The sequence below is a fragment of the Bos indicus genome, chromosome 7 (assembly GCF_029378745.1).
Source record: "Bos indicus isolate NIAB-ARS_2022 breed Sahiwal x Tharparkar chromosome 7, NIAB-ARS_B.indTharparkar_mat_pri_1.0, whole genome shotgun sequence".
NCBI classification, from domain to species: Eukaryota; Metazoa; Chordata; class Mammalia; order Artiodactyla; family Bovidae; genus Bos; species Bos indicus.
The window spans coordinates 63,549,993-63,568,346 of record NC_091766.1 but is presented as its reverse complement, the minus strand read 5'-3'; the positions used below and the strand labels follow the sequence as shown (position 1 = coordinate 63,568,346).

Here is an 18,354-nt window from a genome sequence, read left to right as displayed (position 1 = left end):
CCACAATATGGAATTTGCATTTCAGATCCTAAAGTGGTAACCTGGTCATGCCCTGTGCTTTCAGGCAGGGCAAACATCACCACCACTGTGTACTTCAGAAGAGTTGAAGGATACTCCCATGGTCAGGCACCTAAGTTATCACCCCTTCCACATCAGTGTTTCTTCCTTAGTCTCTTGCCATGAAGCACTGTTTAAATTCATGGGCATCCAGGTTTCAGGTAATAATTTCTCTGTCTGCCTTACATGTATTGGTTTTATAGACCACAGATTACAAAGAAGGGTGCCGAGACGTACTAAATTTCCTTCAGAGACAGAAAACTTTATGTAAACACAAGATATGTGGAAATCTAGAATAAAAGGCCTTAGACAAGATCATAAACAGCTGGCCAAATGTAAACTGAATTAATGGGCTTTTCTTCTCAACAGAGTATTAAAGCTAGAAGAAGCCTTACAAGTCAGGTTATGCAAACCTGCCGTGTTACCAACAGGGAAACCGAGGGGCAAAGTCTACTATGATGTGCATGAGGGTCCATGGATTGCTGACGTTCAACCTAGGCCAGAACCGAGTTTCTAGATCTGCAGTTTGTCGCCCTTTTTTTTTTTTTGCCATCCAGTCCTCTCCCTCACATTTCATCACTGTCAGGTCTAACCCACCGCTTCTCATTCTAATCACTTGCCAGTTTCTCTGAAGCCATGGCCCCAGGATCCATTGCTCCTTCAGTATCTGTCCCTCAGTAAGGCATTCTCTCTGCTAGCCTTTCCACCCTCTGCATGCTTTGTTCCCTCAGAGGGAGGCACTGGAAGGTTCTCACTAACTGAGAGGATGCTGATGGGACCCTTGCAGGTGCAAACGTGCCCATCCCACTGGGCAGGCCCTGGCTATGCCAAGCAGAAAGGGCCTTCCCTCTGATAGGAAGCCCAAGAGAATTCCGAATCAGGACAACTGTCAGTGTGGAGAGGGAATAGCCTGCTGTGAGCAGAAAAGATTTCTCTGTATAAAAACCCACATGACTGCACAAAATGGCAGCTGAGAGGACCTGGAGTGAATGATGGTGGAGATTCATTTACATTTTAAATGAACACAACATTTTCCTGGGGCATTGCTCCCTCCTAATGATCTAATCTATAAAATACACCATCCCTTTTTCTACTAGAAAAATCATTTTTCTTAAAGTCAATAAACAAATATATTTCGCTGCCCAAAGCTGTTACTATCTGTATATCTTTTAAGCACAAAATCAAAACTTTGCCTTTAACGAATGCTGATCTAAGCCATAGAGACATTTTCACATGAGTTAATAGATGTAATGACTCCTGAGATTCTCTTTATTTAAAATGCAAAGAATTCTCAATGGGGACAGGTTCCTCAGCCAGACTTCCAATCTCCCTTTTCCTTACAGAGGGAGAAAAAGAAATATTGCTTGGCAATAATGGCTTCACAGATGCTTAGGTGATTCCCAAGGTAATTCCACAGAGAGAAAAATTCATGCCTTTTAGGCACCCAGGTCACAGGAACTGAGTGTGTGCTTTACCACAAAGAGCATTTGTCATTCAATAAAATTACATTTTTGAAACAGAATCAACAGAGGATTCCAAGAGTCATGGAAGAGAACTCTGGCAGGGGAGAGAGTGATGAATTTTCTTAGCACTGGCTTCTCTAATACATGTTTATGGGGCCTGGGTGTAACTAAGATTTGCCAGCGTTATCCAGTAGAAAAAGACAAAAACTGAAACTAAAGACTGACTATGACCCCTCCAACTCCCATAACCACATCAAGGCACATACATGTTCCCATCACCCCAAGAAAAACAGTTGTTTCATGGGAGGCTCTGGTTCCCAGCTACATTTCTTCCTTTATTCTACTCGAGCAGTTGTTTCTGCTTTTTTAAGAATCTTGGGACCCAGGGTACACTGCCCCAAAATACACCTTAATGAAATATTGATTATTTTGAATTAAAGTTACTTAAGAAAGAACTGATGCAAAAGAAATACTTTGACCTTCCTCTCAGCCTCATTGAATGCAGGAAATTTACCTCCCATAAGAAAGGTAACCTTCCTGTGTCTGAAGGTAGAAAGATACCCTCATCTCCAGAGATAAGGAACTGGGCCCAGAAGCCTATATAGATAAACCTTGTCATTTCCTGAATTTACTATCCAGTTATATAATATTATAACACATATAAATGGGCTTCCCTGGTGGCTCAGAGGGTTAAGAGTCTGCCTGCAATGTGGGAGACCCAGGTTCAATCCCTGGGTCAGGAAGATCCCCTGGAGAAGGAAAAGGCAACCCACTCCAGTATCCCCATGGACAGAGGAGAATCCCCCTGGATAGAGGAGCCTGGTGGGCTATAGTCCATAGGGTCCCAAGGAGTTGGATATATAAATGTAAGATATATTCCCTCCCCTGCCTCTTGCTAGGCAGGCATTCCACTTTGAAAACCTCTGACCTAAATCAGCACTGAGTGACCCCTGCCTGTACACTTTGCCTCACGATTTCTCCACCTGGAATCAACCTGGAACCAGACAATAACCACAGAGAGAGCAACTATCAAGTTCAAGTGAGGAGCGGCTGGTGTGAGAGATCTCAGACCTTGAAGGCCCTGTGCTTATGAAAACTCAACTCTTCAACTATTGTTCTGGGGTTCTACCACTACAAGTTCTACCACCTCCATAACACTTTTCTGATTATTTGGATCTGAAATACTCTTTTTACTCCATCAAAGTCTATTGTCAATTTCTTGGGGACCAGGCATTTTGCTAAAGGCTTTTCATCTATTTATATAACTCCAACACTCTAAGAATGAAGAAGCTTAATTCCCTTTTTTCCAGATTATAAAAACAAAGTTGGTTGAAATATCACAGCTAAGTGAGAGGTAGACCTAGGGCATTCAAACACTGGTTTCACATGAAATTATGTCAACTACACTGGGCTTCCCTGTGGCTTAGCTGATAAAGAATCCAACTGCAATGCAGAAGACCTAAGTTCGATCCCTGGGCTGGGAAGATCCCCTGGAGAAGGGAAGGGCTACCCATTCCAGGATTCTAGCCTGGAAAATTCCATGGACTGTATAGTTCATGGAGTCACAAAGAATTGGACATGACTCAGAGACTTTCACTTTTACACTGCCTTTGGGCTTCCGATGGTTCAGATGGTAAAGAATCTGCCTGTAATGCAGGAGACCATGATTTGATCCCTGGGTCAGGAAGATCCCCTGCAGAAGGGAATAGCTATCCACTCCAGCATTCTTACCTGGAGAATTCCATGGACAGAGGGGCCTGGCAAGCTACAGTCCATGGGATCACAAAGAGTTGGACACGACTGAACAATTAACACTTTCACTTCTCATTTTCACACTGTCTTTACAATAATACATATCACCTGTGCCATTAATTTGACATTTCACACATATGTCTTTTTCAAAAATAATAATTAGCTTGACTTTAGGCTCCTTCAGTAAGCCATTTGTGAGAGCACCTGCTTTGAAGTTGTCTCTCTCAGCATTGAAATCCCTCCATGAACTTGCACTGAGAAAATGCTATGTGCTAGGAATAGTCCATGAGTTATCTCACTTGTCTTGGTCATTTTTCAGCATTTGTAACTATATCCATTTTAAAAATGAAAAACATATATCAGATTTGTTAAGGAAAAAAAAAAAAAAACCTGCTAAACTAAAATCAGTAATTTTGTAAGGGATAGAGTCAGAAATTGAGCTGTGCTTAATTCCCAAATCCCATTACTGTATATTTTCACACATCCCTCATCATAGGTAAGTCCTTCACTGCACATTTCACTGATGGGCTGCTACCTGTACATGTCATATGTTCTTGTTATATATAGCTAATGCCTCTCACAGTACCATTTACCATGGTAACTACTCAGCACATAATTTTTTTTTAATTCTTCAGATGGACTGCTTTTGAACAGGAATACTTGCTGTTGGATGCAAAAGAATGTGCTGGACTTCATTTCATATAAATGAATCTGACAATATGTTAACTGTGTGTGACTTTTTTCACTCAGCATATTGCTTTCAAGGTTCATCTATATAACATACAAGGTTCATGTATGTTCATCTAAGCATATGTATGTATATACTAGCACTTCATTCCTTATCATAGGAGAATAATATTTTACATTTCACTGCATAGATATACCACATTCTGTTTACCCATTCATCAGTTGATAGACATTTGTGTTGTTTCGTTTTCTGGCTATTATGAAAAATGTGGCTATGAACAATTGCATAGAAGTTTTTGTGTGGACATACATTTTCATTTTTCTTTGGTATATATCTAGGGAGAAAGGAAAAGAAAAAATATTTTAGAAAAATAATGGCTAAAAACTCTCCAAATTTGAGGATGCAAACAAAAGAAGAACAAAAAGCATTTCACTTGCCATCCAGGTCTACAAAGATTAACACACTACAGTCACTGCCCAATAGGGCACCTTTGCCTTTAGAAAGAGGAAATTAAAGACAATAACACAATGCTCTGTGCTTTGGACACTTAGGCCCCGTAGATAGTTAGGAACATTTCAGGAATAATTTTAATGAACCCAGGTTCTTGCTAACTAACACTTCTTAACTAACATCTTCCCATACATAGAAAAGCACTTTAATCATTAATTTGAGATAGCAGTTCTTTGTGACAAGCAGTAATCCTTACCAAGATGTATGCTTGACTACATGTATTCCCTAGATGAAGAAAAAATCATATATAAGCTATCCTGTTCCCCTACCTCTTTGGAGCAGAGCTATCTGAGAAGCTCTTTTAGGCTATAGTCCTCGGTAAAGCCATAAATGAAACAACTTGAAACTGATAGTTTGGGCATTTTCCTTTCAGTTGACAATGAAAAACAGTAACCTACACATCCAACTGTATCAATTAACTCCAATTAAGATAACTCAAAGTGTTCTATATGTAGACACATCATGTTCAAACTATACAAAGTCAAAGAGAAAACCTGGAAAGCTGCAAGAGAAAAAGTATTCGTCACATTCAAAGAGTCCTCAGAAACATTAAGAGTATACTTTACATCAGAAAACATGGGGGCTGGAATGCAATGGTATAACACAGTCAAAATGCTGAAAGAAAGGGTATCAATAAAGAATTCTATATCCAGCAAAACCTAGGCAAATCTGCAAAGACAAAAAGAAGATTAATGAATGCCAGGGACTGAGAGGTGTGGAGGGAATTGCTAATAAGTACAAGGTTTTCTTGATGGGGTGATGAAACACATTCTAAAATTAGATAGTAGTACTGGTTACACAATTATGTGGATATACTAAAATCCAATGACTTGTGTACTTTAAAAGGTACATAATTCTATGATATGTCAATTATATATCAATAAAATTGTTTAAAAACAAAAACAGGATTCAGTTCAGTTCAGTCGCTCAGTCGTGTCCGACTCTTTGCGACCCCATAAATCGCAGCATGCCAGGCTTCCTGGTCCATCACCAACTCCCGGAGTTCAGTCAGACTCACGTCCATCGAGTCAGTGATGCCATCCAGCCATCTCATCCTCTGTCATCCCCTTCTCCTCCTGCCCCCAATCCCTCCCAGCATCAGACTCTTTTCCAATGAGTCAACTCTTCGCATGAGGTGGCCAAAGTACTGGAGTTTCAGCTTTAGCATCATTCCTTCCAAAGAAATCCCAGGGCTGATCTCCTTCAGAATGGACTGGTTGAATCTCCTTGCAGTCCAAGGGACTCTCAAGAGTCTTCTGCAACACCACAGTTCAAAAGCATCATTTCTTTGGTGCTCAGCCTTCTTCACAGTCCAACTCTCACATCCGTACATGACCACTGGAAAAACCATAGCCTTGACTAGACGGACCTTTGTTGGCAAAGTAATGTCTCTGCTTTTCAATAAGCAATCTAGGTTGGTCATAACTTTCCTTCCAAGAAGTAAGCGTCTTTTAATTTCATGGCTACAGTCACCATCTGTAGTGATTTTGGAGCCCCAAAAAATAAAGTCTGACACTGTTTCCACTGTTTCCCCATCTATTTCCCATGAAGTGGTGGGACCGGATGCCATGATCTTCATTTTCTGAATGTTGAGCTTTAAGCCAACTTTTTCACTCTCCACTTTCACTTTCATCAAGAGGCTTTTGAATTCCTCTTCACTTTCTGCCATAAGGGTGGTGTCATCTGCATATCTGAGGTTATTGATATTTCTCCTGGCAATCTTGATTCCAGCTTGTGTTTCTTCCAGTCCAGTGTTTCTCATGATGTACTCTGCATATAAGTTAAATAAACAGGGTGACAATATACAGCCTTGACGAACTCCTTTTCCTATTTGGAACCAGTCTGTTGTTCCATGTCCAGTTCTAACTGTTGCTTCCTGACCTGCATACAGATTTCTCAAGAGGCAGATCAGGTGGTCTGGTATTCCAATCTCTTTCAGAATTTTCCACAGTTTCTTGTGATCCACACAGTCAAAGGCTTTGGCATAGTCCTTCCTTTTTCCATGATCCAGCGGATGTTGGCAATTTGATCTCTGGTTCCTCTGCCTTTTCTAAAACCAGCTTGAACATCAGGAAGTTCACGGTTCACGTATTGCTGAAGCCTGGCTTGGATAATTTTGAGCATTACTTTACTAGTGTGTGAGATGAGTGCAATTATGCGGTAGTTTGAGCATTGTTTGGCATTGCCTTTCTTTGGGATTGGAATGAAAACTGACCTTTTCCAGTCCTGTGGCCACTGCTGAGTTTTCCAAATTTGCTGGCATATTGAGTGCAGCACTTTCACAGCAGCATCTTTCAGGATTTGGAATAGCTCAACTGGAATTCCATCACCTCCACTAGCTTTGTTCGTAGTGATGCTTTCTAAGGCCCACTGGACTTCACATTCCAGGATGTCTGGCTCTGGGTCAGTGATCACACTATCATGATTATCTGGGTCGTGAAAATCTTTTTTGTACAGTTTTCTGTGTATTCTTGCCACGTCTTCTTAATATCTTCTGCTTCTGTTAGGTCCATACCATTTCTGTCCTTTATCGAGCCCATCTTTGCATGAAATGTTCCCTTGGTATCTCTAATTCTTGAAGAGATCTCTAGTCCTTCCCATTCTGTTGTTTTCCTCTATTTCTTTGCATTGATCGCTGAGGAAGGCTTTCTTATCTCTTCTTGTTATTCTTTGGAACTCTGCATTCAGATGCTTATATCTTTCCTTTTCTCCTTTGCTTTTCACTGTATCAGGAATAGTCATCACTATTACTATTTTTCATTATTTTTCTTATTTCTATTTTTAAAACCATGGATCTTTCTGGTTATTGTGTGCAGAATGGGTTGCTTGAAGGCAACTGGGTAAAAAATAACTCTAGTACATTGATGAGGTGACTGTGAAGACTAAGGGAAGAGGCAGGATTCAGGATACATTTTGAGGTAGAGCACATCTTGTGTGAAAGAAAGAACTATTCTTGGATAGGATGTCTGAGTAACTGGATGCATGCAATAACCCTTAGTAAACAAACCTCCTCAGTAAATACAGTTGCTTTCAAAGGGACTTTTTGAGCATAGAGACTATTTTCTTTTCTTGCCTTGAAGACAACATTTCTTTAAGCAGATAGGTCTAAAGATTTTCCTGTGGCAAGTCTCAAGGACATCCACAATGATGAAATACAACCTGAAGGAAAGGATCCAGTTTGGACTCATGATCCAAAGAATGGGTGGTTTGCTTCTTGGTTCAGCAAATATTGATTGATTATACCTTGAAATTCAACTAAAGTGTCAAGGTGAGTAAGTTCTTGATTCATGCTGCAATAAGCAAGGAAACATTAAGCCCTCAATTGGTAAGGAGGAGCTGCCAAAAAGCATGGAATTCTAGGCCATTTCCTGTCACTCATTAATCTCAGGCATGGTATTGAAACCCTCAGTGATTTCCATGCAGAGCTCTAATTTAGCTAAAGTGGGCTGGTCAGGGAATAATTAAGACCACGAAGGTCTTATCCTCAGCTATAATAATTCTCAGGGGAAAATGCCTGAATTGGACTATTATGGAGAGTTGATTAATTCTGAAAATAATATATTGAAAAAGCCCCCTACCAAATTAGGCATTAAAAATAAAGTCATTCTATATTGGGACTCTTGAAGATAATATTAACATTTAATAAGTGCTAGTAACATTCTAAGAGTGCACAAACTACTTTAAATGCATTGTTTCATTTACTCTTTATAATTCCATGTGGTAGATACCATTATTGCCCATATTTTGAGAGACCTAACTTTATACCTATTAAGTACTAGAGCTGGGATTGAAATTCAGAGTAGGCAGAAGACACATTGTTAAAGATAATCACTGTTTTCCTTTAGCCTAATGTGAAGATACTCAAGATGATGACATGCTGAGCCCCTTCATGTCTTTTGACCAACTTTAATCATCCCTTCAACTGGTATTTGTTGTTGTTTAGTTGCTAAGTTATGTCCAACTCTTTTGCAACCCCATGGACAGACAGGCTCCTCTGTCTACGGGATTTCCCATGCAAGAATACTGGTGTGTATTGCCATTTCCTTCTCCAGGGGATGTTACTGACCCAGGGATCAAACCCAAGCCTCCTGCATTGGCAGGTAGATTCTTTACCACTGAGCCACCAAGGAAGCATCAGACTGGTATTTATTAATAGCTTAATATGTGTCAGGTATCTCATCAATTAAGAAACATGAACATGGTGTCCAACAAAATGTCAAGCAATGAAAAATTTTTTTTAAATATATGCTTAGCTCTCTGTTAGACATTTTAAATGCAAAGGTCATATAGGATGTCGCACTAAAATATTTTTGAAACTAGAGAAGTAACCAACCAGTCTTACAGAATACAATCCAAGGCAGCATTTAATTATATGCTCTACTGTGTGATCTATAAAATGTACACTGTGAGCATTAAGAAAATAAAACTAGTTATGAATGAATAGCATACGCCTTCAAAGATTGGTATGATTATAAAGCTCTGCATTTTAGTAAATGCCTTGACTGGCAGTGAAGGAATTTGATAGAGAGGAGGAATCATTTTTTACATTAAGAACAATTATATGGTCTATAGGACTCATATAAGAATCTCAAAAACTGTTTCTGTCTCCCTTTGAATTGCAAAATTATGGAATAGTAAGGTAATTCATAAGATGGCAAACAACCTTGAAATATGAGAAAAGAAGGATATAAAGAACCTATCTCTAAAGGCATGCATGACTATCCCAAAAACTAGCAGTAGAGAAGAAAAAAAAAAAGAGTAGTAGAGAAAACATTCTCACTCACTTGCGTTTACTAATAGGGACATTATAATAATGAAGCACTTTTGAATTGTCTGTAATTAGAAGCTGGACATTTTGTTGTCTTTAAAGTTATGGTAAGAAATATCAGTGCACTCAGGGAGCTCAGCTGGGTGCTCTGTGATGACCTAGGAGGGTGGGATCAGGAGGTGGGAGACAGGCTCAAGAGGGAGGGGATATATGCCACGCATAGCTGACTTACTTTGAAAAAAAATAAAATAAAAATTTTTGCAAGGAAAAAAATCAGTGTAGTGAAAATCCAGTCATCTGGATCCATAATGGTTCGCTCTAACTTTAATATTATCCTATTATACCTATGATATGTTAGTCCAACGTGATAGCATCCTTACACATATATGCATTATATTCCATGTCCCCTCTTAATAACATCCCACATTACTCATTGTCCCCTCTAGATAAAACCCAGTCAACTATTTGAAGTCTGCCCTATATTTCCACTCTCCTTGCTAGATTGCTCTCTTCTGTGAACTCATGTGACATGTTTTGCTTAAGCTTTATGATATAATAGCTTTATTATTCCCTTGAACTAATCTGATTTTCCATGCAGAAAAAAAGAAGCAAGTCTGTATCTTATACCTCTCAGGAATTTCTGGTGTAGCCCAGTAAAAATGTGGACACAGGATAGATGGGCAATGATAGGACAGATAATTTATGTTCCAACTAACTGGCTACCCTATTCAATTGAATTCTTACAACCACAGATATATAGTTGCTGAGGAAATAAAAATTGAGATATTGAGGTGATATGCTGGAAGTCTCACAAGTATCAAATAGCGTGAGTTCTGCTTCCCCCAATCCAAGCCTGATGTGATAGATTGGTTACATGATTGGCTAGTACTCTTCTATTTCCTCTTCATGGAATAAATCTATTAGCAATTATTTGTTGTTTTTAATTTCTTTCTTCCATAATAAGTCTGTAAACACCATAGGGGTAAGACTCTGGTTAACATGAGTGCTTTCTCGAGTCTCCATATAGAGACACAAACTAACTATGTGTGGAAGAAAGGGAAGAGGCTAGACAGAAGTGGGGTTGTTGAGAAACACCAGACTAGAACCAGAGTCAAAACCTGGGTTTTGGACTTGCCTGGTGTTCCAAGCATTGGTTAAAGATCCAACTTCCAATGCAGGGGATATGAGTTTGATCTCTGCTTCTGGAAGATTCCACATGCCTTGGGGCAACTAAGCCTGGGTACCACAACTACTGAAGCCCATGAGCCACAACACTGAGGCCTGTGCACTCTAGGGCTCATGTGAAGTGAAGCGAAGTGAAGTCGCTCAGTCGTGTCCGACTCTTTGCGACCCCATGGACTGTAGCCTACTACACTCTTCTGTCCATGGGATTTTCCAGGCAAGAGTACTGGAGTGGATTGCCATTTCCTTCTCCATTTAAGGCCCATACTCCACGACAGAGTAACCCCAGCTCGCCATAACTAGAGAAAGCAGATGCAGTAATGAAGACCCAGTGAGGTGATAATTAATTAATTAAATTTTGAAAAAACACCTGGTTTTTAATTTCTTCTCCACCTGACCTGCCTCTTAAGAAACCTGTATGCAGGTCAGGAAGCAACAGTTAGAACTGGACATGGAACAACAGACTGGTTCCAAATAGGAAAAGGAGTACGTCAAGGCTGTATATTGTCACTCTACTTATTTAACTTATATGCAGAGTACATCATGAGAAATGCTGGACTGGAAGAAGCACAAGCAGGAATCAAGATTGCCGGGAGAAATATCAATAACCTCAGATATGCAGATGACACCACCCTTATGGCAGAAATTGAAGGGGAACTAAAAAGCCTCTTGATTAAAGTGAAAGAGGAGAGTGAAAAAGTTGGCTTAAAGCTCAACATTCAGAAAACAAAGATCATGGCATCTGGTCCCATCACTTCATGGGAAATAGATGGGGAAACAGTGGAAACAATGTCAGACTTTATTTTTTTGGGTTCCAAAATCACTGCAGATGGTGATTGCAGCCATGAAATTAAAAGACACTTACTCCTTGGAAGGAAAGTTATGACCAACCTAGACAGCATATTAAAAAGCAGAGATATTACTTTGTCAACAAAAGTCCATCTAGTCAAGGCTACGGTTTTTCCAGTGGTCATGTATGGATGTGAGAGTTGGACTATAAAGAAAGCTGAGCACCGAAGAATTGATGCTTTTGAACTGTGGTGTTGGAGAAGACTCTTGAGAGTCCCTTAGACTGCAAGGAGTTCCAACCCATCCATCCTAAAGGAGATCAGTCCTGGCTGTTCATTGGAAGGACTAATGTTGAAGTTGAAACTCCAATACTTTGGCCACCTGATGCAAAGATCTGACTCATTTGAAAAGATCCTGATGCTGGGAAAGATTGAGGGTGGGAGGAGAAGGGGATGACAGAAAATGAGATGGTTGGATGGCATCACTGACTCAATGGACATGGGTTTGGGTGGACTCTGGGAGTTGGTGATGGACAGGGAGGCCTGGCGTGCTGTGGTTCATAGGGTCGCAAAGAGTCAGACACGAGTGAGCGACTGAACTGAACTGAACTATCTGACATGCATTTAGGAATATTCAATTAGACTCATTCTTGGGCAGTGGGAAAGAACAATAAGTGAAAAGATGAGAGAGAGAACAGGAGAGTGTGATTCCACACACCATTCCCCTCAGTGGGGACTTAAAGTGACCTTTCCTCAGAAGGTCCCCTCCTCACCTGACTGCACCTTCCCTCCTGAGTGAGCATATTATACAGTTGTATGTGATTCATCTTTAAAGACATACTGCACTTTCTTCCATATAGCACAACCCTGAAAATACTTCGTATTCATGCAAATAAAGAGATTCTCTCGCTGGAAGTGACACTGGAAAATAAGCATCTCTTCTCTCTGGAGGAAAAACTGGAAGAAGTCCTGGTTGGACTTCTCAGGTTTTGTGCCACCTGCATAGGTATTTTCAAGGGTGGTTTTAACGAGACTACTTTTGCTTCACATACTGACTTGAGAGCCTAACTCTTCTCTGAGATGAGACCTGGCTGCCTTGTTAGTCTTCACTGATCCACTAGTTCTACTAAACTTTCCTTTTACATAACACCTTGAAATTATATAATTCTAGGACAGAATCTTCTATTGCCTTTGTCTTCTCTGACTCACAAAATACTTGTGCATCTAAACAGAAATCACCTTTCATTTAGAACACCTGTAACATACTGGAGGCTAAGCAGTTCAAATCTGACCCACAAGTAAAAGCCTTTTGCACACCTTAGAGAACTGCACAAAGTGTTCTGTAGAATCAGTAGGACCACAATGCACTCAGTATTCAGCTGGCCGTGGAGAAAGGGTACTCACCTTAGAAAGCAGAGATTCTCTCCTACTGAAGCTATAAGGTTAAGTAATTGCTATATGGGAAAGGATTTGCTTTCCTCAGAAATTGAGACCTAGTTTTCAAACCCAACCCTTCTGTGACCTTGGAACATTTACTACCTGACCCCTATCTTTGAATTCAATGTCCTCATCAAATTAGAGAAAAGTCAAAGCAAGTAATATATATAGTTGTCTCCATTCTTGGCAAGGTGACTCTACTCTATCTACCTCAAGTGAGTATATTAAAGTCAAACAATGTGTCAATATCAAGACAAGCTTACAGGCCATTTAAGACTCTCCCATAGGGAAATTATGGTGTCACCACTATCTGTAACTATGGTCCTGGGATGAAAAGGAAGTAATATAGAAGAGAAAAAGCCAATTTGTGTCCATCATGTATTTCAAATCTAAGTAAAATTACCAAAATAACTCCTGGGGCTAATTTTAACTATATAGTGCAAAATAAATGTCCATTGTGTTGGCTTTGGGGGTATGTCCAGGTTAACTAACAATATATTTCACAATCCCAGATACCCCAAGTTCCACTGTTAGAAGGCAAATCCTATTGGCAGGACAACCCCTTAAGCCTATGTTTCTTACTTAAAGGCTGGACACGAAAGTCACACTTCACTTATCTACTAATTCACCAAGGTTGCCTCCCACACTTGGGTCTCTAGATTTGACAGATGAATGCTTCATATGGCTCTGCCAAAGAGACTACCCACTCTGCCAAATGTCTGTGATCTAAAACCTCACAGAAAAGAAAGCCTCTTCATTCTACTTGCTGAGAAACACTTCAGTCCTGGAAATTTAAGAAGTATAAGAATTCAGCCAAGACCCTAGAGCACAGCCACAGTTGGATGGAGAGCAGGAGAATATTTCTCCCTTAGTTATTATGACTTTAAAGGAATCAATAAAAACAAAGGCATGCATGAGATTGCACCCAACTCAGAGGAAACAGAGTTGGAGCAAGACATTGGGAATCATGGCCAACACAGGCAAAGGGTGATAGCCTTTCATGTGAATATACCCCCATCAATCCACACACAACAGGTAGGCTTAATCTACCAACTCCTTCCCATGGTAATCCCTCATGATGGATCAGTTCTCATTCTCTCATTTACATTTGGGCTGTGGCATAGCATCAAAAAAAAAAAAAAAAAAGCAATTACTTGTGTATAGGCACAAAACTAGTTTTAGTGGTAAAAAATGGAATAGAATTCTCTCTCTCCCGTATGCAACTTTGTCGGTAGTTATGTGTGTGATGGGGTCTTAAATTATCCTGATTTCCTCCATAAACAATTTTTTTTCCAGAAACATGCCAAGTTGTGAGCAATGACAAGAGTCATAGGAGTCATTCATTTCATTCTCAGGACAAAGAAAGAGGTACCTAAATTAAAAACAAACAAACAAACCCTTAGAATTATCTAGTCTTTTCCACCAGGAACAGATATCCATGCTGATTTATGTCAGTTCCCTTCCCACACTCATGTCTCCCATTTATAATTGCTAAATAAGCCAGGTTCATGACGTTTCTCCATTTGGGTCCCCTGTTTGAATTTATTTATAAATACTCATTCCTCCAAATGTTCTAGTTGAATACACAAAATATTCACTTCAGCACAGAGTGTATAAATTCAGGGCCAGAGGAGGTGTGAGGCATATTGCATAAAGGCACTAATTCATGATCAGCTTGTAGAGGTATGGATAGAGCTCAGCGATATGCTTGCCATGGAACCTTGAGGACCTCAGTTTTTCCTCTTTGAATATGTTCCCTGATCATCAAATTGGGGGAAACTAGATTTCTCATGTTCCTCTCATGGATAAGTGGAAAACCATATGAAATCACAGATAGACTTTTTAAAAAACTTTTCATGATCCTCACTTTGAGAATAAAGGGAGGAAGCTATAATATCAGGCAAGTGCTTAAAGAAATTACAAGGAAATCCGGGGCCCAGTGAAATGGACTGTAGTTCCAATATTTCCATCAGCTTGCTCACACGTCTACCCTGGAAACTCTCCATAAAATCAGAGGCTGAATGGTCTTTTATGTCTCCCTCAGTTCTATTTCTGGGTTATTGAATCTCTGCACCATTATTAAGAATACTGTCATTGTAGCTTGAATTTAAATATACTTATATCAGTACTTCGGAGAAGGCGATGGCACCCCACTCCAGTACTCTTGCCTGGAAAATCCCATGGACGGAGGAGCCTGGTGGGCTGAAGTCCATGGGGTTGCGAAGAGTCGGACACGACTGAGTGACTTCACTTTCACTTTCCACTTTCATGCATTGGAGAAGGAAATGGCAACCCACTCCAGTGTTCTTGCCTGGAGAATCCCAGGGACAGGCGGGGGCCTCGTGGGCTGCCGTCTCTACTGGGGTCGCACAGAGTAGGACACAACTGAAGCGACTTAGCAGCAGCAGCAGCAGCATATCAGTACTTGAATTGGGCCTTTGGCTCCCTTCAGAGCCAGAATTCAGCCACTGTAGCTGTTACTGTTTAGTCACTAAGTCATGTCCGACTCATTGCAACCCCCTGGACTGTAGCCTGCTGGGCTCCTCTGTCCATGGGATTTCCCAGGCATGAATACAGGAGTAGGTTGCCATTTTCTTCTCTAGGGGATCTTCCCAACCCAGGAATTGAAGCTGGGTCCCCTGCAGTGCAGGCAGATTTTTTACCACTGAGTCACCTGGGGAACCCAAAATTTGGTATATATAACAACTTTGTTTGGTATATATAACAACATTGTTTTATATATAAAAACAATGTGGGACCCTAAATTGGATCTCAGAACAACAAAAAGATAATTAATGAAAAGAAATGGTGAAATATGAATAAAGTTCATGGTTGGTAGGAATAATGGTCCAATCATATGATTTTTGGATAGGTATACTGTATTATTTTTTTTTTTTTTTGGCTTTTTAATTTAAATTTATTTATTTTATTTATTTTATTTATTTTTTAATTTTATTTTTAAACTTTACAATATTGTATTAGTTTTGCCAAATATCTAAATGAATCCACCACAGGTATACCTGCGTTCCCCATCCTGAACCCTCCTCCCTCCTCCTTCCCCTACCCTCCCTCTGAGTCATCCCAGTGCACCAGCCCCACGGTACTGGATGCTTGGGAATTTATTTATTTTAATTAGAGGCTAATTATTTTACAATATTGTATTGGTTTTGCCATACATCAACATGAATCTGCCACGGGTGTACATGTGTTCCCAATCCTGAACCCCCCTCCCACCTCCCTCCCCATACCATCCCTCTAGACTTTTATTTATTTATTTTGTTGTTGTTGTTGACATGTATGGTTTTTATTTTTTTTTATTTTTTCTTCCAGTTTTATTGAGATATAATTGACATATAGCACTGTGTAAGTTTAAGGTATAATGATCTGACTTATATCATGAAATGATTATGACAATAAGTTTACTGAACATTCATCATCTCATATAGATATAAAATTAAACAAATAGAAAAAAATTATTGTCTTGTGATGAGAACTCTTAAGAGTTCTCATCACAAGGTATACTGTTTTATTAAGTAAAATGTTAACATTAAAAGCTGGATGAAATACTCATGAGAACTTTCTGTACTATCTTTGGAACTCTTCTATAAGTCTAACATTATTTCAAAATAAAAAGTAAAAACACTGTATTTCATAGGAGTCACCTCAGGTACATGTTGAAAATGCAGAATTCTCCAATTTCAGGGCATGAAAATAGTAGTCCTAGAGCAGGATCCAAGAATCTGCATTCTAATTGGCACACAAGGAGATTCTAATGCAAATTTCTCAGGGATCACACTTGGAGAAACTCTGGTCTGAAACAAATACTGCTTCAGAGTAAAATAAGTGATGATTAGAGGTGAGTAAATGGAAAATACAACCTGAGACTCTTGTGTGAGATCTTGATTTTTTTTCATTTTTTGAACAGATTTTACTAAAGGTCTTTATAGACCAACATGCAGACTCTCCAGATCCAGCTGTCAAGGAGACCCTGTTATGCCAGGCACACTGCTGGGGTGGAGCAGGCAACTCTGGCTTCCTATCTTTCTGGTCTGAGACAGAGGTGGTTGGCAGTGTCTCAACTCTGGGTCCACAATGCTTACATGGTCAGGCAGGGCCTTCTTTAAGGCCAGTCTTACCAGTTAGGTCCCAGGACAGCATGATCTTCACTTGATGCCCAATGTACCCTGTCTTAGCATGACATGGTACATGATGACATCAACACAGCAGTTAACAAGGTCCCCATTGTGGATCATTAGGTCATCCACAGTCTTCATGGATTTAGCCCTCTGTCCACAGAATTTCCCAGACACCGTGACCTCAGAGTCTCTGGCCCTACTCTCCATGACGAACAGAGCACACCATAGCAGGCCCTCCAGATAGCACGTTTGTAATGCAGAGGCTTTGCCTGGGCAGCGGCACACAGACCTCTTGTGGCTGCCATTGTAGGATACCTCCACCAGCTTATGTATAAATTTTGGAAAGTTATTAATCTGCTGGGCCTCAGATTCCTCATTTATAAAAGGTGAACCTATGGAATTCTAATGATCATCCCTGTATAGTACATAAAAGGAAAGGACAAGGGTTTCTGCAGCATCACTCCCATGCATGCAAGAGTCTGATCCTGCAGTGAGTTAAACACAGTCACAAAGCAGACACAACCATGTTGAAAATACACAGTCACTGTGATAATGCCAGCAGCGAGGGACGTTAGGTTTTGCATTTGCTTTTGAATTTGCTTTATTGAATCGAGAAGCAGACACTGTAGTTGTGATAGCATGCCCTTTTGCTTTGTGAAACAGAAATTCTCTCTGCCATCTGTGAAGACTCTGGGGAAAGGAAGTGAGGTCTCTGGCTCCAGGCCTTTCATTAGAGAACTGTTTTGTACCAGATGAGGCCACAGACTCAGAACTACCATGTCTCTGCAGAGACCCTGCCTTGGATATGAAGAAAGATGGATTTCAGTCAGCTCAGAGCAACTGAATTTAGAAGTGGCAATGACTAGAATCTTGGGATTGCCTCTGGCTTCTTGCTAGAGTGGCTATCTCTGCTAAGTATGTGTGCACATACACTTTAGCATGTGTGCAAACCTTTCAAGTCAGAGGGAATACGATATTTATCTGAACAAAAATTCCTATAGGGCAGGAAATATGCCAACCTCATCTCATTCCAATTCTGTTGACCTGACTCAACAGTTTAGAGGGGGCTCAAGTGGTAAAGAATCTGCTTGCAATGCAGGAGAACAGGGTTCAGTCCCTGGGATGGGAAGATTCCCTGGAGGAGGAAATGCAACCCCCTCCAGTATTCTTGCCTGGAAAATCCCATGGACAGAGGAGGCTGGTGGGCACAGTCCATGGGATTGCAAAGAGTCAGACACAACTGAGCGACTAACACACACATAACACACATGAATTAAATCTAAGTTTTGTTTTCCCATACAGAAAGGAGATCAAAAGAACATATGACACTAAAATCTTCTGAGTACAAATATGCTATGTGTTATTAAAGAACATGATTGTATAGCATACTTAACTTCATGTACCTTTTGTTTTTTTCATTTCTGAAAAAAGCTAATAACACCTACAAAATTTTGTTTGAATCTTGACAAAAATTCTATGAATTTTAATTTATGTTAAATTACCCATATATGTATATATATGAAAAAGGAAAGTGAGCTTAAACATCTAAATTTCTCAGTTTAGACATTAATCA

The 18,354-nt window shown here is 40.0% G+C and overlaps 1 long non-coding RNA gene and 1 pseudogene across 2 annotated transcripts in view; both read right to left on the bottom strand.

Annotated features, from left to right (window-relative positions):
- The window catches only part of LOC139184205 (uncharacterized), a 307,785-nt gene that overhangs the window by 91,054 nt on the left and 198,377 nt on the right, over positions 1-18,354 (bottom strand). The gene's annotated exons all lie outside the window — the stretch shown is intronic.
- Positions 16,429-17,064, bottom strand: LOC109561102 (small ribosomal subunit protein uS3-like; annotated as a pseudogene).